Raw genomic sequence first — 26,128 nt, 5'->3', positions numbered from 1 at the left:
AAGGAAAAAAAGAAGAAAATATGTTTCTATTTGAACTCTGAGTCCACTGGCTTACTTAATCAAAGGTAGAGAGCATGTTTTATAGTGACTCTTTGGAACTGTGGTTGGTAATTGGTTGTTGATCAGTTACTATGTTTTTCAAAGTTGAAGAAAAGATTAGTATTCTTTTCCACTCAGCTATGCCTTTTAGAAATAAAAACAAATTTAAATGACTATACAGAAAAATGACAATACTATATTTTAAAAGATGATCATCTATAAGGATAAAGATAAATTCCATGGGTAGAATTAGATATCTATCCTTTAACTGTTATCAATTATTATTTAACTCAACTGGAATTTAGTTTTTGTGGGCTAGCGTGAGGAAAAAACCAACATTTTTAACATTGTTTCTGAGAAAAATTAAGATCCAAGTCTGAACATATATCCATCTCCCATATCCAAAGATTATTGGTCATCTACTAAGAAAATTACTCCACCCCACAGCTACTGAGTCGGTTATGAAATAGCAGAGTGGTTATAAATCAACTATATTTTTCCAGGAGCTCCTTCTATAGCTAGACACTGCTGGGATCTCATATTTGAGTCTATCCAGACTATCCAGAAGTCAGTTCTCTTCAATGCCCACTGTAAACAGGAGATGAACCAGCTCAAATTCAACTTCTCCTTCCCCTATAGAAATAATATATTTATTATACCTTATATCTTCCCTGAATTATTTTCCAGGTCATTGGTCCCAAAAGATAGAGATAGAGATAAATACTAAACTAGAGATAGATAAAGACAGACAGACAGAGAGACAGAGAGAAAGATAGAGACAGAGACAGAGATAGATATAGAGGTAGAGATAGAGATAGAAACAGAGATAGAGATAGAGACAGAGACAGAGACAGAGATAAAGATAGAGGTAGAGATAAAGACAGAGATAGAAATAGAGATAGAGAGAGATAGAGACAGAGCTAGAGATAGAAACAGAAATAGAGACAGAGAGAGAGAGAGAGAGAGAGAGAGAGAGAGAGAGAGAGAGATAGGGATAGAGACATATATGTATCCATCCACCTCACTGGGGAAAGAAGGAACAAGGTAAACTTCTGGACAATGAAGAAACACATCTAATATATATCTAAATATATATATATAATATATATCTAAAACACATCTAATATAAGCTCATTAGTGTCTCACTAAGAAGTATGACTCTATATGAGATGTCTTCTCTGTGTGATAGGAATAGTAGGTCTCAGTTTACAATCCTTTGTGTCAGAGAAACATTGCTAAAGTCCTTTTCTGATTCTGAGTTTAAATTGCAGGGATTTTTGTTTTGAACAGAAACTTCAAAGTTATTTGAGATACCAGATGATTAAAAAAAAAATCTTACCTTTAAATTGAGGTTGGATTCTCAATGAAACTTTATATTTATATTTCTCTCTAGGTTTTAAGTAGTTAATTTATATAAGGAATTCAAATCAGGCCTGGAATTGGCAAAGGCTGATTTCAGATCCATTCTTAAAACTTACCAGTTCTAAGATCCTAAACAAGTCATTTAATCTCAGTTTGATTAAGTTTTCTTATCTTTAAAATGGGTATTATATTGTTAGCATCTACCTCCCAAGGCTATTGTGAAGAGCAAATGAGATACTAATTGTAAAACATTTTACACAGTTCCTAGCAAATCTCCTCCTCTTCCTCCTCTTCTTCTTCCTCCTCCTCCTCCTTCTCCTCCTCCTCCTTCTCTTCCTCCTCTTCCTCCTCATTCTTCTTCCTTCTTCTTTCTTCCTTCTTTTTGAAATAGTAGGGGAAAGAAACAGTTTTCTGAAAACTTTTTGGTAAAGGGAATTGCCTCAGTCCACAGCTTCTGCTTTAAAATACTTGAAAAGCTAGTATCTCTACTTGTTATTTCCTTTCTCTTCCAGCAAACTTTTTCTTTGTTTTTTTAATGAGTGGAGTTTAATGCAAACTTGCTCTGTTGTTGTTCCTACTAGCTTGGCAAATTATAATTGATCATCGGGACCAACTTACCTTATTTTATCCAAATACATTTTTTTTAAAAAACAAGGAAAAAAAAAAAGAAGCATGAATATATAAATAACTCCCAGTGGAGATGCTAAAGCTTGCTGGACTGGGATTTTTAATCACCATGACTAGACTGTTTGCAGATGAAAGTAGTAGCTATGACTGGGGGGAATGTATGATCAGTCACAAGCTCCAAAGTTGTTCCTTAGAGCAGATAAATCTTTTTTGATGTCAAATGAAGAGAGACAATAGTGATAACAGTTTTTATTTTCATAAGCTATAGCTCTGAGGATGATCCTTGGGAAGCTATCACCTGTCCCATTGCTGATCTTATGTACCAGGTGTTTTCAAGCTGGCCATAACTACATAGGACCCATGTAATTGTTTTAAGTGAAGCTGTGGGGCAGCTAATAAATACAAACCAAATCCAGTAATTCTTCATTTGAAGACAAGGCAGCTGCTCAATCTTATCTATCTTTCTTTTCTTAAATCTTCTCCTGGATAAAACCACAATTAAAGATTTAGTACAAAGTCCTTGATATGATCTATAACCCTTTTAAAGTCCTTCCAATATTGCCAGTAATGCCTGAGAAAATATGTTCAGCTGCAACAAGGATTATTTTCATACCCAATTAATGTCAATATTCTTCCAAGGACCTCTTGTTATGATGACTGCTTCTTTTTTTTTTTCTTGCAGAAATATGACTTGCAGAAAGTCATATTGATTTTTAATATGCCATTTCAATACTTATTTAGTATTAGCTATATCTATTATACAACTATGAGCTTCACTATCCAATATGTGGATTAGTTGCTTTCCTAATTCAGTTCAGTTCAACAAATATCTCTTAAGTCCCTGCTATATTCAAAGCACTAATCAGATTCTAGGGAAAATCACATTGTATATATACACATGCAAACATATATATAGCCACTTCACATGGATATTTATTATTAGTTATATCTATTATTATATTTATTATCTATTATTATTACATATTGTTATATCTATTATATTATTCCTATTTATTATATTATCTATTATATATTTCTATTAACCAATCACTATCCAACAGGTGGAGTTAGTTGTTGTCATAATTCACTTCAGTTCAGCAAATATCTCTCAAGTACCTGCTATATCCAAGGCACTATTCTAGATGCTGGGGAAGAGATAAATGTGAATCCTATTCCTATACTCAAGGAGCTTACATTCTACTAAGGGTACAGAGTAGAATGTACTTTTTAAAAATGGGAGCATACACAGAGGAATTTCAGAAAGGAGAGAGGAGTAATAATTGAATGGCTTGGGGAGGACTTCATCTCTGAGACAATATCTGAGCTGTGCTTGTACAAAGCACAGAGACTGGAGATTGATGTTGTGAATTGAGAACATCTAGCAGACAATGTAAGTAGAGCCCAGGTATGGGAAAAGAAGAAATATTATATGAGACCATAAAGGAAAGTGGGGACCCAGATCATAGGTTTTAAATGCTGGACTGAGGAGCTAAAAAAAATTCCCTTTCTGCTAATATTTATTTAGCATTTATATACTCAAGATATTCTTTAAGTACTTGTTAGCTTAATTCTTAAGATAATTTAGGTGAATACTACTCCTATTAATTTACAGATTTAAAAAATGAACAAAAAGGTATAGAGATTGTCACTGAGTTGTTCAACATCACATTGCAAATTCATATCAGATTCAGAAATGAAGATTTAATCGCTTTTCCTTTTCTATACCATACAACTCTATTTTCTTTCTGAATTTGAAATATGCCTGGGAGTATTATGGGTAACTGAAAATGACTAACACGCAGCACCAAAGATTTAGAGTTGGAATTGACCCTTTAGTTTATCTAGTCCATCCTTTGTATTTTACAGATTAGGAAACTGAGACTTGGCAAGAGTCAGTGATTGATTCAAGATCATGCAAATATAAGTAGCAGAGATCCCATTTGAACTCAGCGGAGCAGCAGATAAGAGTACTGAGCTTAAAGTCAGCAAAACTCACCTTTTTGAGTTTAATTCTGGACTCAGACACTAGTTGTGTGACCCTAGGTATGTCACTTAATTGTTTGCCTCAGTTTCCTTATCTGTAAAATGAACTAGAGAAGGAAATGTCAAACCATTCCAGTATCTCTGCCAAGAAAACTCCAAATGGGGTCATGGAGAGTCAGACAAGACTTAAAATTGGACTTAACCACAAACAAACAAACAAACAAACAAACACTTTTGAATATCTTTCATAATATTGTAATGGATTTTATTTTAAATTTCCTATTCTCTCTTGTTTTCTTCAGCTTGTTACAACTCCAATGACCACTTTGTCTCTAATTTTCAACCTTCCCCTATCTACTGTTTTCTATCCCTATTGCCTTTAAATATGTTAGTCCTTTCACTAGAACCTGCCCTCCCCTGCCATAATCTTCCTACATATATCTCTATCTCAAAAAAACTCCTAGGAAAAGCTCTATATTCTATATATACTATGTATTCTCCTCTCATTTATTCTTAAATTCTTTTCAGTCCGGTTAATCTCATCACTGAAATGAAACTGTTCTCTCTTAAGTTACCAATGATTTCTAAATAGCCAAATCTGATAGTCTTTTTTCAGTCCTTTTCCTCTGAACCTATCTGCTATATTTGATGATGTTCACCATCCTCTCTCTTTCTGGGTTTCCATGATATTATTTTCTTCTTTTCTCCTCCTACCTTTCTAATTACTCTTTGGTCTCTTTTGCTGATTCATTGGTCAGGTCATGCATCCCTAACTATAGCTATTCTCCAAAGTTCTGTCTTAGACCATCTTTACTTTTCTGTCTACATGTGTGTCTGATCTCATCAGCTCACATGGATTTTTAATCATCATTTCTCTCTCTATTTCTCTAACTAACAGGCTTCCATTTCACATAAACAATTGCCTTTTGGACATTTCAAACTGCATATCCCATAGACATCTTAAACTCAATATATGTGAAATTGAACTCATCACCTTTCTCCCCAAATCTGCCTTTCTTCCAAAATTCTCTAATTCTGCTGAGCATAAAATGATTAGTGCTCAACTAATCTATAGCAGAATGAGAAAGTTTTGGAATTAGTTATTGAGTTTTCCAGCAAGGGAGCCTCACCCTCATGGGCAAAGGCTTCCTAAGAAACAAAAAGAACAAGGTCTATAGGCTTCAATTAGGTAAAAGGCAATTGGCAGTGGGGCACCTCTTGATTGGACAAGGTGAGGCTTGGAGACAGAATTGGGGACCTGTACCATGAAAGGCTTTTCTTTGGGTTAGTTATTTCTCATAACCCCACCCTAATAGATATAACTGTTCTATTTATTTGATGTTTCATCATAAAGAGATGGGGATTACAAACAGGGCAGAGACTGAAATACAAACAGCACCAGATTACACAAAAAGAAATTGCTTTAGTCTATTCACACTGCCAAAGGTACCACTATACTTCCAGTTTTCCAGGTTCATTTCATGGGTATTAAACTTCCACAACTCCCAACTTCAGCTAACCACATAATCCAATCAACTTGTAAATCTTGCTTAAGCAAGGTTTAAATTTCCATCTCTCATATCTGATCTCTTCTCTCCCTGTATAGGGTAATTGCCCTAGTTGAGATCCTCATCACCTTTCATCTAATGAGTGGCCTATCTCAAGCATCTCCCAACTTCAGTCCCTCCTCCACACAGCTGCAAAAACTTTCTTCCTTAAGTGAAGACCTGACCTTGTCTCTCCTTCACTCACTTTATTCCAGTGGCTTCATTTGCTTTTAAAACACCTTTGTTTAGCTTTTAGGAACCTTTATAACCTGTCTCCAGCCTATTTTTCCAGCTTCATTGCACATTACACTCTTTGCATTCTAGTCCTCTATTTCTCACTAAAGACATTCTATCTCCCACATTATGGCTGTTTTGCATGCTTGAAATTCTACTTCATAGGATCCATTTCTTCCTTCAAGACCTATCTCAAGCACTATCTTGTTTCTCAATCCCTCTAATTTGCCCTCCCTCTTAAACATACATAAACTATTTTGTACTTATTTCTTATTTATTCTCTTTGTAATTCTTCTATTTATACATATATTTAGAGTCTGTTCTCTTTCCTTTTAGAATGTAAACTATTTGGAAATAGGAATTATTTCTTTCATTATATTTGCATCCCTAATATACAGTAGCTATTTAATGAATTCTTGTTGATTAAATGAATGTTTGAAAGTATAGATACAAGAGAAAGATTTGTAGAATATTAGTGTTAGAAGATCCATTAGAAGTCACCCACAATAACCCCATTTTTAGCAGTAAGAAAGTTGTAAATCACAAAGCTTAAGTAAATTGCTCAGATTGACTCCTTTGTAACTGACTGGGCCTGGAAATTTAAAAATAGCCATGCAGAATAATTAAATTTAACTCTTCCTAGTCTATGGAAATCATAAAACTCCACTAATCTATAGAAACCGTAAAACTCCAGTTCAACGACCTCCTTCCCACCTACTTTAAACAGCTAAAGAAATCAAGGGCTATAGACCTTCATAGATTTATCCAAGGTCACATTGATTGCTATAAAGCCACTCCTCCTTTTCCAGTTCCCTTTGCATGACAATGGCTGCCTCCACCAAAGTCAATATTGAACTGCAGCCTTTTTTGCAAATAAAGACCACTGTGTAGATATTAACCAAGGTGTTAGATAATACCACTTAGTGTACAGTCTAGACCTCAAGGTTCACCTCCTAATTGTCTTTTAATTGTTTCATTTTTTTTAAAAGTCTTATCTCTTAAATTCCTTCAGGGCAGGAAGGAAGGAAGGAAGGAAGGAAGGAAGGAAGGAAGGAAGGAAGGAAGGAAGGAAGGAAGCAAGCAAAGGGAAGGGAATGAAGGAAAGAGAAAAGAAAGGAAGGGAAAGAAAAGGAAAGAAGAGAAGGGGAAGGAAGACAAGGAAAAAGAAGGGAAGAGAAGAAAAGGAAAGGAAAGGAAAGACAAATAAAGGGAATGGAAGGGAAGGGAAGGCAAGACAAGGAAAGGGAAGAGGAGAGAAGGAAAAGGAAGAAAAGGGAAGAGAAGGAGGAAGGAGGGAGGGAGGAAATGGAAGGAAGTAAGAAGGGCCAAGAGGGAGGAAGAAAAGATGGTAGAAAGAAAAAAGAAGAAAGAAAGGGAGGAAGGATGAAAAGAAGGAAGAAAGAAAAGAGGAAGAAAATATTTATTTACAATATTTATTTAGACAAAATATTTATCAAACCCTTACTATGTGGCAGAGGCAGCTAGATGGATCAGTGGTTAGAGTACAGTTATGGAGACCTAAATTCAAATGTGATCTCAGATACTTACTTACTATGTGAACCTGGGCAAGTCACTTAACTCTCCTTGTCCCAGTTTCCTCATTCATACAATGGTCTGGAGAAGGAAGTAACAAACCAACTCCAGTATTTTTGTCAAGAAAACCCCAAAGGGAGTCTGGAAGAGCCAGACAGGACTTATACAACTGAACAACCACATTATGTGCCAGACACAACAAATAGAACTAAGCCCAGTCTCTGCTGGACTCTTAGAGCTTCCTATTGGAATAGACAGATATCGGAAGGTGAAGTCTGTGAACTTTGGGATTCAGCCCTGGTGTGAATAACGAGGTCCAAAGGTTTTAGGATACAGAGACCTTGAATAGCCCTTAGTATTTGCAGCTGACATTTAATAAACATTTAGAAAATAAAACAGACACTTTCTTCTTCCCTTCCATCTTTATTTTTGTACATTTACACATTTGAATAAGTTTAAATTATCTGTGCTTATACATGTTTTATATTCATGTTTTATATATATAATTAATATGTGTGTGAGTGTAAAGGCTGAGACTCAGTTTTTTTTCCTGTAAAATAGGGAGGATAAAGATTGTCCTGACTACCTGCCTCCCAGGGTTATTAGGAGAGAAGCATTTCATTAGCTGTCATTTATATGTCAGTTATTTATGCTCTGAGCACTTAGCTTTTGCATGATTTCAGCAGACTTTCTCAGGCAATACAGGCTCCACTATCAGGCCACACTGTTCAGAACATTCAACCAAAAATCTGTAAACTTTCTTTGTATTTATCCCATCTTTTCCTGTTTAAATGTACAGCCTCAGAGTGAATGAGTGTATTGCGTGATCGTGTTCAAATGTACCAGACTTGCCTCTGGGTCCCTGGACTCTGCATGGAACCAACAGAGGATGTTTCTGCTTTTTGTTCTATACATATTGCTAATGACCTTGCTCCTGCCAGGGAAAGGGAAATCCAATCTTCTCCCTCTAGGCATAGTTATATAAAATCCATCCCTTGCCCAGCCTATAATTGTTAGTCTGTTTCATAAGGAATCTTTAACCATCACTACAAATCTGCCTTTTCTTAAGTTTTATTTTTTAAACTTTCCTCCAACTGAGGGGATGCCCATCAATTGGGGAATGGATAAATAACTTGTGGTCTTTGATTATGATAGAATACTTCTATCTTATTTTGCTTCAAATGGATTACACTGTATATTGGGTATTTTATATTACTTAGCAGATACAAATAAGAATTTTAAAAAATAGAACAGCCGAATCTTAGAATTGGAAAGCTGTCATTTAGCTCAAACCCCTACCACCTACCCAAGAACATAAATCCCACTTGCAATCTCCCTAACAAGTGACCTGCCTGGAGATTTCTCTCTTTATTTTTTAAAATTCTGAACTTAATAAAACAACCATTTCCTTAACATAGTAGAATAGGAAATAAATGATTGATTGTACATGAAATTGAAAATCTATTATGTAGAACTTGCTATTCCTTTTAAATATATAATAAAGTAATTGTATAACTTTTTTCTCTCTCCTCTCTCCTGCCCTAGATATGGCTACCCTGAGAAATAAATGTGTGTGATATTTGTATGTGTAAAAACTTTCTGTACATATTTCTATTTATCAGTTCTTTCTTTGGATGTAGACAGAGTCTTCCTCCACAAGTCCTTAATAGTTAATTTGGACATTTATAATGGTCAAAATGACTTAATTGTTCAAAATTGTTTTTAGAACAGTATTGTCACTATACATTGTTCTGCTTATTTTGCTCTTCATTATTTTGTACAAATCTATCCTTTTTTTTTTCTAAGACCATTGAGCTTGTCATTTCTTGTAGCACAATAATATTTCCTCATAATCATATACTATAACTTGGTCAGCCATTTCCCAATTGATGGACATTTCTGTAATTTCCAATTCTTTGCCACTACAAAGAGGGCTATTGTAAATATTATATAAAAATAAATATTGGGGAAAAATAGTGGCATTGTTGGGTCAAATAATTAATAGTTCATATTTATACAGACCTCAGATTTGTAAAGTGCTTTTAAAATAGGATCCCATTCAATACTCAAACTCTGTGAGATTGGTATTATTATTAGATATTTCACATTTTCTTTTATTTTTCCCATTCTTTTGATTTTTTTTCTTGATATCTCATGGAGTCACCAATTTCCAGTTGTCTAATTATAATTTTTAAGGAATCATTTTCTTCAATGAGCTTTTGTGCCTCTTTTTCATTTAACCAATTCTACTTTTTAAGGCATTCTTTTCTTCAATGAATTTTTGCATATATATTTCCTTTTGACCAATTCTGCTTTTTAAGGAATTTTTCTAGTCAGAAATTGTTTTGAAGGATATGTTAGAAGAGTTCAATTGAGCTGTTAATTATGTTCTGCCATTTTGATTCCACTCCCCAAAAAGAGAGATTTTATCCAAGGAGGTCAGGATAAAGAGATGAGGGGAGAAAGAGAACATTCTTTTCACTCAAGGCAGCCAGAAGAAATGCTCAAAATTGAGAGACAGAGTCATGCATCAAAGAACAAAAAGGTCATTGTCACTGAATCAAACTGAGACCTGTTGAAGAACTTAACTTATAAAGTCTAAAGTCTCCCACTGCATCCAGGATCATCTCCATTCAACCTGATCCATACCTGGCCACTGGCTCCATGGCTCTGGAAGGGAAAGTAAGGTATGTGACCTTGTACAGCCCTCCCTCATTTAAATTCAGTTTACTTATGTGTCATAGCATTAACTCCCTGATATCATGGTCCTCTTTGAGAACAAAGGACAACCAACCATCCAACCTTTTCAGTATAACTGAATGGCAGTAGTAAAGGTATAGGAAAATTGGAAAGGTAGAAAAAGGATTGGTTATGAATGGCTTGAAAATTCATACAATGGATCCTGAAATTAACAGAGAATCCTGGATTTTATTGAACAGAGTGGTTGACATGGTTAGACTGGGGCTTTAAAAAGACCAATTTGACCCATGGATGGAAGATGGACTGAAATGAGAAGGGACTTAAGCAGGAAGAACATGCAGTTATAGTCCAGGAGTAAAGTGATATGGGCTTTAACTCAAGTGCTTCAATGTCAGAGGAAACAAAAGGCATATAAGAGATTTTTAAAAAATAAAATTGATAGGACTTGGCGACAGTGTGTGTTAGGTGAGATAGTGAGGAATCAAGGATGAAAGCTAAGTTGCAAGAAAGGTGACCTAATGATGGATAAGGAAGTTTGAAAAGGAGGAGAGCCTGGGGGAAGGAGTTCTTTTTTGGACATGTTGTGTTCAAGATGATAAGAAGACATTCAGATCTGAGACTTAGAGCTGGATAAATAAATCTGAGAATCATGTGCAGAGAGCTCCTTGAACTTCATGCATTAGAAAAATGTAGCTGGGTGGGAAAGGTAGTGCAAAGTGTACTTATATGTGATTGAAGTCACATACTCTAGGTACTATAAAAGACAATGAAAGGCAATAGTTGGCATTTATATAGTATTTTAAAGCTCATTTGATCTTTACAACAATCTTGTAGCGTACAAATACCAACATGGTATCATGTACAATATTTACAGCAACATTTTGCAGATAAAGAAACTGAAGATTGTTCAGGTTAATGGAATTTCCCATGGTCACACTTTTAAGTAAGCAGGTTTCTTATCTAATTCTAAGTACAGAAAACTTTCTATATTATACTGTAGTATAGGCTACTTTCAGTACACTACACTACACTGAGTTTTAAGCAAATCCAGATCCAAATTTGGCCCTTTTTCTACTACATACTATCCCTACATAGTGTCACAACTAAAATCCTAGCAAATTGGAAATCCAGAGAAGAAAAGGACCCCAAAGCAGGCAGTATAGAGCAATGAAGATCTGAAATCCAAGACCTGTGTCTGAAAGCCAATCCTGCTGCTTGTTACCTGTCTAAAATGGCCAATTTACTGAATGTCTCTGGATTTTAGTTTATTCGTCTGTAAAACAAATGTCTTGAAATAAAGGATCTCTAAAGTTCTTTCCAAATCTATGATCCTAGGTGACTAACCTCCAGATGTCTGTGATTTATACCCATTAATGTGCAGTCAGTTATAATACTAGGCAAATCTCTGGCACATAACATAGAGAATTGCTTTTATTAATAACCTGAGTAGAAAAGAACTTGCCCCGCAACAAATAGCACCTATAAAACATCTCTCAACTCAGTAATAACAAATGAATAATATATACCCCAGGATCTCTTTTCTGGGCTTTCATGACTCTCCATGATGGGACCCCCTGATAAAATAAGACCTTCCTCCTACCACACACATTCCTATTATTTTCTCTTTCTTTAAATATCTTCTTTCACTCTGATTGGATATCCATTACCTCATAGTGTCTTGGCTAGACCTAGACTTCCAAGGGTGATCTCACAGTCAGCTCCCTAGCAGAGTTAACGATTTCCTTTCTGAGTGTGTACCTTCCCCAGTTGGATTAACACCTTCCTCTTGTAAGAGTGCCCAAAGTCCTGGGACTAAGTGGAGCAATATAAGTCTCTCTGCTCCTTCACCACTAAAAGCCTTCATTCATGCTAATTTCACTCATTGTCCCAACTCAGTTCCAGAGAGAAAATTGCAAGCACCCCTTGGGCTCCGTTTGGATTGAGTCATTTGAAGCATTAGGTGGGGTAAAAAGGTTTCTTTCAGATTCTAAAAACTTATTTTTAAAATTATTTATTTAGTTTAGTTTTTTTTTTAATACACATTTCTTTATCCATCATGTTGGGAGAGAAAAATCAGAACAAAAGGGGAAAACCACGCAAGAGAAAAAAAAAAGATAAAAGAAATGGAGCATGTGTTGATTTGTATTCAATCCCCATAGTTCTTTTTCTGGACACAGATGTTTTCTATCCAGAGTTTATTAGGATTGTCTTGAACATATCCTAAAAACTTCAAAAATTATCTCCAATACTTTTTGAAGACTTTTTCATCCTAATTTTTTATGGTTATCCCTTACTGTGTACAGAATTATTTTTATTATTCAAAAGTCTAAAATCCAAGTTTAGGCTATAATGTAAACAATATATTCTGAATGCTGAGTCACAGAAGAGTTAGAAGGGCTCTTAGAGAGCATCTAGATAGATTCCCTGATCTTATAGATAAAGGAATTGAGGTCCAGAGGTCATTAGATCATAAGATTTCAAGCTGGTAGAGAGACACCTTATAAATGAAATCTAGTGTTTAATATGTTTGCCATTGTTAAAGGTAATATCATTGCCTTTGAATTGCAATATTGTCAAAATCAAATATGTATTAAGTAGCTGAAACAAGACCTTCTAAAACACACAATCTCTAGAAAAATAAATGCCAACATGATATCATGTCCAACTCATTCCAGCTTGGGGGCAATCAAACCAACAAAATTTTTACTTAATTTTTTTATCATTTTCTTTAAAATCTTTCAAACAGGGTGAATCATGAAAAAGACTGGATTAAAGTTGTATTCTTTATATCAGTGTCCTCAGTATCTTTATACTATTATGTTACATGAATGTAATGGAATATTACAATTATTAAGATGAGCAGCCTGATTTCAGAAAAGCCTGAACAGACTTACATGAACGGATGCTAAGTGAAGTGAATAGAACCAAGAGAATGTTGTACACAGCAACAATAAACTTATGTGACAAACTTGGCTCTTTTCAACAATGAGGTGATTCAAGGCAATTCTAATAAATTTGGGATGGGAAAATGACCTTCACATACAGAAAATGAGAATTGTGGAGACTGAATGTGGATCAAAGCATATTTTCACATTCTGTTGTTACTTTTTTGTTGTTTGCTTTTTTCTTTCTAATTTTTTTTCTATTTCATTTGATTTTTCTTGTTGAACAAGACAAATATGGAAATATGTTTTTAAAAATTGCTCATGTTTTACCTATATAGGATTGCTTGCAGTCTGGGGTTGGGGAGAAAGGAAAAGGAAAAGGAGAAAAATTTGGAACGTGAAATTTGGAATGCAAATTTTGGATCAATTTTGGAAAAAATTGGAAGATTGTGTTGTGAGTGTTGAAAGGTGAAGACCAAAGGTGAAGTTCCAAAGGTGAGTGTTGAAAACTATCTTTACATGTATTTGGAAAAATAAAATACTATTAAAAATCTCAAAAAAATTCAATGCACCATTCAAAAATTTTTGAGGATCTGTTCATAGAATTTTTGTTTATGTGGGTTATATTTATAGCTATTTACTGTATTAGAAATAAAAACTAATTTTAAAATTGTAGATCCTTGGAAAGGATTTCAGAGACTTTCAAAATTCTCTGGACCACACTTTGAGAACCCCTGCTTTATACTACCACCCTGATCAATACTTTTTCTTTTTCTTTTCCTTCCCTTCCCTTAACCTTGCATATTTTAACTTTTGTGTCTTTGTTCATGGTATTTTTTAATCTAATACCTTTTCTCTTTGTTTTTATTCTATACTGATGAAATTATAATGTAAATGTATGTAGCTTTTCTATACTCTATCTTCTAAGAAGATGTGTAACATAGTAAGGATATAGATGGGGAAATGCATCTGTGCATCTAGGAAATTCTTAATGTTTGTAGAAATGAATCCATTCAACTCCCCCAGGAGTAGTGAATTTGAAGCATATCTCCTCCTTACATATAAACAAAGGCCAGAACTTAACTGCTCACATGAACTTTTTGCTACCCATGAGGGTGACAGTGAAAAATTGAAATCCATTAACACAGTAACAAGCAGCAATGCAGTAATGATGCTTGAAACTTCCTGTGATGCTAAGGTTTTTAGAAAACATTAATAATGCATTATCAACCAGGCCATGGGCAGCCAATGTCTCCTCTCTTTGGTAGCCAAGAAATCTCTGGATGTAATGATGCTCTAACTCGGGGTGTCCAACTCAAAGCCCAGTAAGTATAGCTTGTGCACAACACATCTGAGTGTAGCCAACTAGAATAAAATGTAATTGGGAAAAGTTTTACAAAATTAACAAAAACACAAATAAAACAGATGATGTTAATTTGTGGCTTTCCTAAGTCAATATGTACCTGAGGGATCCATTTCTATTTGAGTTTGACACCATAACTCTAAGTAATATGTTACCAATCCTATAGGACTCTTAGAAAGTCACTTTCTCCTTAGGTGAATAGGTCTATTATTGTATTCACTCTACAGACAGAAAAACTAAGGCTATATTGCCTTAGGCAAAATCAAAACAGTATAACTGGGATTATAGATAAAGGCTCTTCAAATCCAGGCTTGAACTAAAAAAAAAAAAAAAAAAGCCAAGAACCAGTCAGTAGAATTGGGGTTAATCTAAGGGGCACAATTAGAAATCATTGGCTGACATTAACCAAAGGGAAAAAATGGAGGGTTTGCTATTAATCAAACATGGCAGGCCATTTGGTCCATCCAGCAGCCACAGCAACTGGCAATAATATGCTAAATTATTCAGAAGTAGATCTTGCATAATGATAATGCTTTGAATATATGGTGTGGTGGCCACTTAGGGAGTAAACAAGAGAGAAAAGAATCAGGGTAGGAGTTTACAAAGAGAGAAATAGAGTGCTTTTAAACCCATGGGCCATATTCAGCCATCTCTGACCTAGTATGCTGGAATGTACCTACTGAGCAAGTTCTAATGGGCTTCTGGGATCCATTCTCTCCCCTTAGTGTAGCTCACCTTGTTTTAATTTCTCTGTCCCCACAGTGTGGCTGTGAAGGTGACATTCCCCTCAATGACAAGGTGGGTACTATTGATCCCCAAGATCTATAGTATCCTGTCAATGTTTGAGTTATTTTCCAATGTTAACCATAAACTCCCTATAAAATTATACATTTCAAAAATAGCATTATACATGGCACTTCAGGGGCATGAACATAGGCTTATTTTTTTATGATTTTTGTTAAATTTCTTTTTATTCTATTGGTCTTCCATATTGTCTGATCCCTCTAGGATAGCAGAGAGGGGTTCATTCAAAAAATTTCAAATCAAGAAGAATTACATGACAAATGTAATTTGGAAATTCTGACTTCTATTACATTAAACATTTGCCCAGAAAGACTTTCCCTAATGGTAGCAACAGGTTTCAGGGATTCCCTTCTAATGCTGCAGTGGACTCAATCCCCTTATTTATAAGACAAATAACTGTGTAAAGGATCTTTTCAAGAGATAATATTTTTCTTTAGGATTACCAGCTGAGTCTTTGTTTTTACAATTCAGGGATAGGCTCTGGACCTTTACAGATTTGCAGAGAAGGAAATTTCTCTCAACCTTACCCAGTCCCTTCTTTGCAGATTAGTTTTAGAGTTTCACCTAGAACATTGAGGAGGTAGATGGTTTGCCCATATGTGTCAGAGGCAGTATTTGAACCTGGACTTCCTGACTTCCAATAAGTCATGCCTAAATGAAAATCACACCTTTGTTGGTATTTGATGTTTCATGGTGGTGTATCTGAGATGGAGAATTCCTTGAAATAGTATATTTTCCAAAGCAAAATCTTTGGGTGGTTTTTTTTTTTTTTTTGTCATGTCTGACTCTGTGGTCCCATAGAGAGTAGTTTATTATACCCTTCCTCAGCTCATTTTGCAGATGAGGAAATTGAGCCAAAGAGAGTTAAGTGACTTCACCTGAGTCACATAACTAGTAAGTGTATGAGTCTACATTTGAACTCAAATACTCCTAAGTCCAGAACTGGCAAGCTATCTACTGTGCTAACTGCCCTAAAGCAAGGTGATGTTCCTAATGAGCTATAAGACTCTGGACAACCTATTTCACCTGTCTGGGTGGACCTCATCTGTATAAGAAAAAGATTGGACTGGATTTTAATCTGGGGTTAGAAGTCCATGGATAAATTGGAGGGAGTATATGAACTGGGATGGAAAAAGAATTATATTTTAATTTTAATTAATTGCTAACTTAAATTTAGCACTTCTTTCAATTATGAATTTTAAAAGAAAGGAAAAAAAATAAGCATAGTAGCCTACTATGTCCCAGGCATTGTGCTAATAAACAAAAAAAAAAAATCTTCCTTTGAACATATTCAAAATGGGAACATTCAGACTGCCAAAGAAATCCAAACAACAACAAAAGCCAAACCCTGTAATTCTATTATTCCATAATTTCTTCCCTTATTAGTGAAGCAGTTCCTTCCCTAAGAGGAATCATTATCCATCAGACCACTAAGCCCCGCAAGAACATCATTTGATGATTTATTAATACCTAATAAGGGGCCATAAAGCAACTCAGAAATCCACCCAGCCACACAGTATAAGTCACTGAACACCCACTGCTTCTTTCTCTGACAAGTAAATTTCTGTTAATAGCTTACGAAATCTTTGGAAACACTCTCCTTTTCCCTTCTCCCCATGGTTACTAAATTAATGACGTGACTTCAACCAAGGGTGCATGCCTTCCCTCTGTTCCTCCATTTGTCTAAACCTCAGGCTATTGTGATAAAAAAAAAAAATCTGGGCGAAACCTTAAAATTCAAGCCTTCTCTCTTCTGTCAATGCTTAACAAATTTCCAATTAACTGTGTGAATTGAAGATAGAGAGGAGGAGAAATAATTGGAATCCACGAATAATCTCCAAACCCCATTTGGCCAGGCTATTTTCTCCCCAATCTCACTCCCCCCCCTAGACAATTTATCAATATGACAAAACTGATAGATATGAATTTCGTCTCTGCTCTGGGTTTGTGCTCACATTCTGATAGAGTTGTTAACAATCCATGAAATAGCCACAAGGCAAGCAGTGCGGGAAGAGGAAAAAGGAAATGTACAAGTGGCCCGATTAAGCCACAAGAGCTGACTATATAAATTAAGGATAATAGATCTCTGTGAGGGCAATGTATTTGACAGAAGCACCTGGGATCCAGCCCAAAGTGTGGGAAGGCTCAAATCCCTTAATTCTTGTTGAACATGCATGTACAGACTGTTTCTCAACAAATGTCATTTATTGTTTCCCAGAAGATGTGATGTCAGAGAAAACAACACTGAAGGTGGGGAATGGGTAATTCGTGCACTTGCAGATGCAGTAAGGAATTTAGCTTCAAAAAGAATGCTGAAGCTCACTGGGCCATCACCAAATATCTGAGTTATTCTCAGCTGATTGGCTCAATAACATTGTAGCAATGTAGAGTTACTGTTCTCTCCTTCCTCAAATGAACATGGAAATACGTTTACATCACATTTCTCAGTAAACATAAGCTTTTTTAGGGTAGATTTTTAAAATCTAATAGCATTTTATTTTTCCAATTACACGTAAAGATAATTTTCTTCATTCCCCATTTTTTGAAAGAATTTGAGTTCTATTTTTTCCCCTCCCTCTTGCCTCTCCCCTCTTGTCAAGATAGCAAGTAATCTGATATAGGTTATACCTGTGAAATCATGTAAAATATATTTTATGGGAGAGGATGGCAGAATAGAGTAGAAGATTATAAGCTTTCCAGATCTCCCCCACAAGCACGACAAAATAGTGACTTAAGGCAAAAGTAGAGTGGTAAAAACAAATGAGTTGAGGCAGAACAGTGGTTCTTCTGCGGCAATTAGAGAAGATCTGAAGAAAGTTACCAGAATGAGTTTTAGAACCAGTGAAATGTAAACACCCCAGGCTAGGAATCTCTGAAACCTTAAGCAATGGACAACTGGGCTGGGAAGTAGCCTCAGCCTCAGGCACAGAAATTTTTATCTCCTAGACAGTGTGAAACGTAGGGCTTCTGAGTCGGGGAAGATTGATAGGGAATGCTAGCTGTATTTCCAAGAGGTGACTCTGGGAGAGAAGGAACCATCACACAGCTCTTGAGTGCAAAAGATGCTAGGGGCATTTACAGCAGAGTGGAGTTCTAGGTTTGGGGCTCCAGACTAGAGAGGAGAACTGAAGGAGCACCTGAAGCCAGAGAAATCATCCTCTACATTTCAGGACAAGAGGTGACTATACTAGCTTACTAGTATAAATTTATGTTTAAAATATAATATATAATCAATATTTGTGTATATACTGTATGTATATATATGCATATATATACACATTTATAAAATTTTTAAAAGCAAGCAAAGGAGAAAGAACCCAATCATAGGAAGTTATTATGGGAATACAGAACACTGGGGTTCATTTCAGAGGAGGATATTGAAGTAAAAAAACAAAATCCCTCCTACCCCAAAGAGTAATAGCACATGATTACCTGTCCAAAAATATTCATAGAAGAACTCAACAAAAGACTTTAAAAATCAAATGAGACAACATAATGCTGTCACTTTGTTGTTGTTTGCTTGATTATTGCTTTCGTTCTGCTTTTTTTCCCTTTTTAATCAGATTTATCTTACAGCATGATAATTGTAGAAATATGTGTAGAGCATGTAATTGCACATGTTTAACATATATTGAATTAATTGCTTTTTAAGGGAAGTGGTTATGAGAAGGGAGGGAGAAAAAAATTTGGAACACAAGGTTTTGCAAGCGTAAATGTGGAAAACTATCTATGCATATATTTTGAAAACAAAAAGCTTTTTAAAAAAGATATGAGAGGATTTTTAGCAATATAAATAATTTTTTGCTATATTAGCAATGAGACCAAAAAAATCAAGAGAGATTGGGGAATTTTTTCTTTAAATTTGAACACTTCAAGCAAAATAAGAAGATTATGAAAAGAAAATGAACCAACTAGAAAAGGAGATACAGAATATTAAAGAAGAAAATGACTTCTTGAAAACTAGAATTGGGCAAGGGGAAGCCAGTTATGTTATGAGACCAAGAAATAATAAGTTGAAAAAATTAAATAGAAGAGAATATGAGACATCTTGTAAGAAAAACAACTGATCTGAAAAACCAAGCAAGAAAACATAAGAACAGTAGGATTATCTGAAAGCTATGAACAAAAAAAAAAAAAAAAAGAATTTTGATACAATGATACAAGAAATAATTAAATTTGTTCTGAAGTGTTAGAACAAGAGAAGAAAATAGAAATAGAAATCACCACCTGAAAAAGATCCTATAAGGAAAACTTACAGGAACATCATAACCAAATTCTGAAGCCCCCAGGTCAAGGAGAAAATATTATGAGCAAAAAGGAAAAAGAACAATTCAAATATGGCAGAACCATTTTAGAATCACACAATGCTTAGCAGCAGCTAAATTAAAAGATCACAAGTCTTGGAATACTTTATATTGAAGAGTAAAAGAATTTGGCTTGCAGCCCAAAATATCATTCCCAGCAAAGTTAAGCACAATCTTGAATGAAGAGAGGAAAAAAGGACATCCAATGAATTGCCAGGCTATTGGAATTTTGTTGCAAAAAGATCTGAACTTAATAGAAAATTTAACATATAAGATCCAAGATAAATATAAGATAAACATCAAAAGCTAATCACAAGGGATTCAATGAAGGCAACTGTTTATGTTTTATACATGGAAATGTAAACTGTATATTTAAGATTATCATCAGTAAGTGGATAGTTTGAAAGAATGATTGGAATAGAGCTGAGTAGGATATAATTTAAAAAACAAAACAAAACTGTGTAGGAAACAGGAATTAGATGGGGAACAGGGCTGGTAGTTCTGGAACTCTACTTTTATTGGGAATAAGTTAAATAGGCTATAAAAGTCTTCTAAGTTCGGAAAGAAATACAAGGGCAAGGGAACAGGGAGAAGGGAGAGGATAAGGATTTTATTTTTAGTGGGAATCCTACTCACATCAGATCAGAGTTAAAGAGAGAAGAGCTACATCTACAAGTGAATAAAAGTTTTCTAAACTCATAAAGAAATAAGAGTGTGAGGGAAGAAGATAAGGGTGAGTCATAGAAGGATATGTAGATTATTAAGAATGGGATAAGGTGGGGATGAAGAGAGAATAAGGAAGGGACCCTTGGAGGTGGGATAAGTTAAATAATAAGGCAAGGTAGTAAGTAGAAGTAAAGCAGAGGAGTCAGGAGGGATAGGAAACAGGAGAAATATACAAACATAATAATAGTATAATTGGGGTTATGGCCTAAATTTATTAGCCAAAAAAAAGGAGGGTTAGTAATTATGATTTCAGACAAAGCCAAATAGACTTAATCAAAAAAAAAATAGGGAAAGTACTCTATATGTCTGCCATGTGAATCATATTGCCTTAGACTAAAATAACTAGACAGTATAAAGTTGAAATAGACTGTAGGAAATGATAAGTTGGTAGAATTAGAAAAATATGGAAAACCTTGGACTTATGAAGAAAGATGTTATCCATCTTCAGAGATAATATAATAAAATAAACATAATATGGTTTTACATAGATGTATATGAATGTATATATATGATTATAGATATCTATTTATATCACATGCATGGATCTGTATGTATGTATATATTTACAGGTATGTATACATATATAGATGCACACATACAAATACAAATATATTCATGCTTAATTGTAGCCTTCTTGGGGGAGGAGAGAAAGGGGGAAAAGAATAAAGTAAAATTGCATAGTAGAGAACAAAGAAAAACCTAAAGGAAGAAAAGAAAAGATGGGCAACTCTGAACACAATGTGTAATATTTATTATGTAGGCTTTCTTGAAATGGGAATTTATTGTTTTATATTTTGAATTCTCTCTTTTGCTCTGCTGTGCATATGGCAATGTTTTTTCTTTTTCTAATTTGTGTTAAAGTTTTAAATAAATTAATTATTTTAAAAATGTAAATAGTTGAGCCAAAAAAGAAAAACCAAACCAAATATATTTTAGGATAGAATTTTTTGCCTTTGTTTCCCCAGCAACTAGCATAGTGCTCAAAGACTAGATAATTAATAAACAACATTTGTCTGTTTAGAGTTTGGTTATAATGTATCAATGACATCATTGTAAATGGATATCATGGGAATGTTTTTTAAAATTTATTTTAAATAATGGAATGATGAAGTGAGATGCATTTATTATGCGTTTACTATATGCCAGGACCTGTATTAGATTATTAAGACACAATGACAACAACAAAGCAGGATGACATCAAGTTCAGAGATAAATCATGTAAAAATCCTGATTTTAATTGACATGGCTTTATTTGGAAAATAATTAGTTTTTTTTTAGCATTTTAATTTGCAAAATGCTTGACATACATTATTTTCTTTGATCTTCAAAGCAACTCTTTTATTATTATCCCCATTTCACAGATGGAGAAACGGAGACTGCACAGGGTTAGGCGATCTTACCAGAGTCACGCAGGTGATAAGCTGATATAAGAGAAACCTTGGGTCAGCCTGATTCCAAGTCCAGCACCTAGTTTCCATTTTTTTCATGTACTTTTCAGAGGTACTTCAAAATGATTAACCCCAAAGGACATGACCAGATCTCTTCTGTTTTACACTGACACAAATTAGTTTCTATTTTCCTGTTTAGTGTGATGCTAGATTCCTACCCCCATCAAATCATCCATAGTGTGTATATGTGCTTTGAAAAAAAGTGGGGAAGCTATGTGAAGGAGTGTTTCCTGAGATCAGGAAGACCTGAGTTCAAATTTGGCCTCAGAAACTTATTAGATGTATGACCCTAAGCAAGTCACTTAACCCTAATTGTCTGGAGGGGAGGGGGAAGGGAAAAGCTGATCATGCATTTTCTAAATAGGCTGAAGAGGCTTTGGGGCAAAGTAGGCAAACTTTCAATCCTGGCTCTGCTACTTATTACCAATCCCACCTTCATTTGGGAAAGACAATTATTTCTCTGAAATTCCTTTTTTTTTTTTTTTTTTTTTTTGGTAAATTAAAGAGTTTGGACTAAATGGTTTTTTAATATGATTTCAAGCTCTAAAACTTGTAATCCTATGAATCAAGAAACACTAAAAGTGTGGTCATCTGAAGTTCCTTTCCAGAACTATAGACAGAGGGCAAAAGGTAACTAGAGAGGAATGTCAGGTATTCATTTGGGTGACAGCCAGAAGTGAGGTGCAAAACCAGGCTGAATCAGGATTATGGGAGAGAATTGGGCTGTCTATATAATTGCAGTCAGCATGCAGAAGCAGTCAGAGCTTGGTCTAAACCAGCCGAAGTCAGAATTTAGAGCACAGAACAGCAGAGCAGGCAGAAACGGGATCGCGACGGAATGGACATTGGGCTTTGGCTCTGGGACAAGCCTGTGATCCAACAGCTTCTTCTTGGGCAATTTGTGGATTTTATCAGAAGGATGGCTGTTGGGTCAACTTCACCCTAATGTTGATAAATAACCCCGGGTTTGAAAGAAACCTATCTCCCGTGGGATCTCCAGGGCTGTTAGGATCGTCAGCTCCCTCATTCCAAGTGTCCTCTGAGCCAAGACACAAGGGAACAGACAGTGGGATCCTTTGACCTTTAAGTCATAAACTCTTCTCATTCTTACTATTCCCTGATGTCTGAAATCTTCTACTAAGAAAGCTCTGGGGATGGAGCACAGCATCATAGGATCCTCTGTTTGGAGTTGGAAAGGACCTTCAAAGGCTATCTGCTATCTCTGGTTTCACATCAAAGCTCCTCTCTTTGACATTTAAAACCCTTCACAACTCTGCTCTAATCTACCTTTTCCTCACACCCTGCTTCCTTCATGTATTCTGTTATTGTTCTTCACTTATTTCAATCATATCCAACTCATCATGCCCCATTTGATGTTTTCTTGGCAGAGGTACTGGAGTTTCACTTCTCTAACTCATTTTACAGATGGAGAAACTGAGGACAACAGGGTAAAAGGATTTGCCTACAGTCACACAACTGCTAAGTGTCTGAGGTCAGATTTGAACTCAGGGAGATGGGTCTTTCTGACATCAGGTGTGGCATTCTATCCACTGAGCCACCTATTCTACATGGCTGTATTGTCCTCCCTCACACAACTCCATTCTTTGAATAGACTTTCTTCTATCACTGAAATTCACTATCTCTTCATTTGTACCTTTTCAATCCTAGTTTCTTTCTAAAATCAGTTCAAAATCCACCTACTATACCTATGGGCATACCTTCTGCCTCCAAATTTACCTTTTATTCTTATATCTATATCTAAATATATATGTATATATACATTTAAATATAGATATGTTATTTATTACACATATAATATATATACATATATATGTTTATATATTATTTAAATATAGATACATATATATCCATATCTATATAGATATATATCTCCCCAGTAGAATGTGAGCTCTGTTTCACCTTTATACCTCCATCCCCTAGCACAAAACCTGGTATATTGTAAATGTTAAACAAACACTTGTGGGTTGATTAATATAGTCCAACCCTCTCATTTTCTGGCTAAGACCACTAAAAGCCTAGAAAGCATCACTTAGTCCAAGATCTCCCAGGTAGGAAGTGGAAAAGCTGGGATTTGAACCCAGATTTCTTGGTACCAGATCTAGAATTCTTTTAGATGACCCCATGTGAGCATCCTTTCTCTCTAAGCAGAGTTTTGATTATTCCTATACCAGCATCTACCTTGGATACCCCCTTTGATACTTCCCTGACTCATTAGCATTCTGGCTTGATTCAGTCTTTCTGAGCTCAGTCCTGGAGATTTGAACTCATTTTTTTCTCCTTTCTTGCTTGTTTGCATGGCTCAGTGGGAGCCTTCAGATGGGGCAAATGTCAATATTTTGATGTCGTGCCATGACACACCTTTAGAGTCAATGTTTGCTGGGGCACTTTTGTAATACAGACTAGAGGTGGTAAAACAAATATATGGAACACACCAAATGTGCACACACACAAAAGGGAAAAAAAAATCAGTTCTGAGACCTATAGGGATAGGCTCCAACAGGGAGAAATAATAGTTTCATGCAAATGACAACAGGATGGGCAGTCTGCAAGATACCATCCTTCCTCACAAGCCCAGTTTATGAAAAATCAGACATCGGGGGTAGGTAAAAAATAAATAAGTAAAAGGAATAAATAAATAAACAAACAAAAGCAAAAGGAAACCATCCTTCTTCAAATGGGATGCCTCACTTTGAACCTAGGGCTTCCAAATTTGAGATTTCTATAAGAGACCAATCAGTGAAGTTAAAGCCATTTCAGGCTCCTTGGATATTCCATCAAAGTTTAAAGCCTCTTGTCCCTCTACCCCAAAATGGACTGGGTTCTAAGAGAGAAATAAATAGCTAAAGATCCAAAAGACAATGACAAAATAAGTCAACGTGTGAGTGAGTTGGAGACAGTCTAATCATCAATATTTTCAGGCTGGAGATCTGCTTTAGACATCTTCCCAGGCAGAACCATTGATACAAATCCTCTGCCCATGGGAAAGGGACAATCCAAGCTTGACTACCCAGGACACTCGCTGTCAATGTTAAATGAAGTCCGGAGGCTGGCAATGAGTAGTTTTCTGAACTACAATATGACAAAAGACCTTTACTACTTCCCACCACCATCACTCCCAATATCAAACAGAGCCCGTGGTAATGAGTCCTTAATTCTCTGAATAATTTGGGCTTTAGCTTAGAAATCTAGGAGAATATAATGCTTGAACACAAGTATATTGTATACTTGAGACAACAGGTGGCTTCCATAAAAGTCATTTGTGAATGACATTTTTATAATCTGAAATTTTTTTTACTGGCTAACATTATAATTTAAGAGATGCTTCAAGTAAATATCTGATGGATCAGATGATAACCACTGACAGGGTTCCCAGTATTTAATTTATTTTTAATTATGTAGTTTATGAATTGCATTAAATATTTCCCAATTAAAACTTCTTAAATTTAACATTCATTTTTAAATTATTGAATTTTCAATTTTTCCCTCCCTCCCCCATCCATTGAGAAAGCAAGCAATATAACAACTAAATGTGAAGTTATGCAAAACATACTTCCATATGTCAATTCAAATCAATATAATTAATTCAACTTGATGATTAGATTTTAAGTGCCTTCCATGGACAAGATACTAGGTTAGAAAAATGGAAAACTATCAACCAGGAGAGTATGATGTGGATACAAATGAGTAAGATGTAGAGCCAAATACGATAGAGGGAAGGGGGAATTTCAAAGTCCTTATAGTAAATTTAAAGAAAGAAATCTGGATTTTAGCAAAAGTTGGAGGGAAGGGAGAACTCAGACAAGACTTCATAGAGGACCTCACCCCTAATTGTACCTAAAAGGAAGATATGTTTGTCATAGTGGATTGAATGCTAGATTTGGAGTACATTCCAGGAAGATCTTGTGTTCCTTACCCCCTCTGTAACGTGGATGGGTAATTTCATTTTTGGGACTCAGTTTCTTCAAATGGTCCTTTCCATCTCAAAATATATGAGCCTATGATCTCAGAAAGTAGAGATAAGGAGGAAGTCCATTTCACATATGGAGGGAAAATGTCCATAAATTAAGATTGTCTTCTGGAAAAGACATGTCCTGTCATCTCATTCATTATCTTTATGACTTGACCCTTCACTGGCCATCTCTTGTCTATTTATTTTGTCTCCTCCTCCTTGAGGGCAGGGACTATTTCTCTTTTGTGTATGAATCCCTAGCAATTAGCCTGTTGCTTAGAGCATGAAAAATGCTTAATAAAGACTTTTTTATTCATTTCATTCATTCATGGATGCTTACATGAACTTTGCACTTTTCTAGAGGCCAGAGTGAAAGTCTAGATGGCAAAATCTAATGATCCACTCTGATTTGAATCTATAGAGGGTGAATGAGCAAAGGGTAATGGAATGAAGTAAAGCTGGAAAGGTACATACCTTTCTAATCTAACTTCTGTCTAGTAGATTTGTACTAATAACTGAGAGGAAGTACAAGAGCACTCAGCTAAGTAAGAACATTCCTGAAAAGAAGAAAATCCTTTTTATAAAGTACATACAATCACCTAA

This window comes from Antechinus flavipes, chromosome 3 (genome assembly GCF_016432865.1).
Source record: "Antechinus flavipes isolate AdamAnt ecotype Samford, QLD, Australia chromosome 3, AdamAnt_v2, whole genome shotgun sequence".
NCBI lineage: Eukaryota > Metazoa > Chordata > Mammalia > Dasyuromorphia > Dasyuridae > Antechinus > Antechinus flavipes.
Note: the sequence above shows the minus strand (reverse complement) of the source record.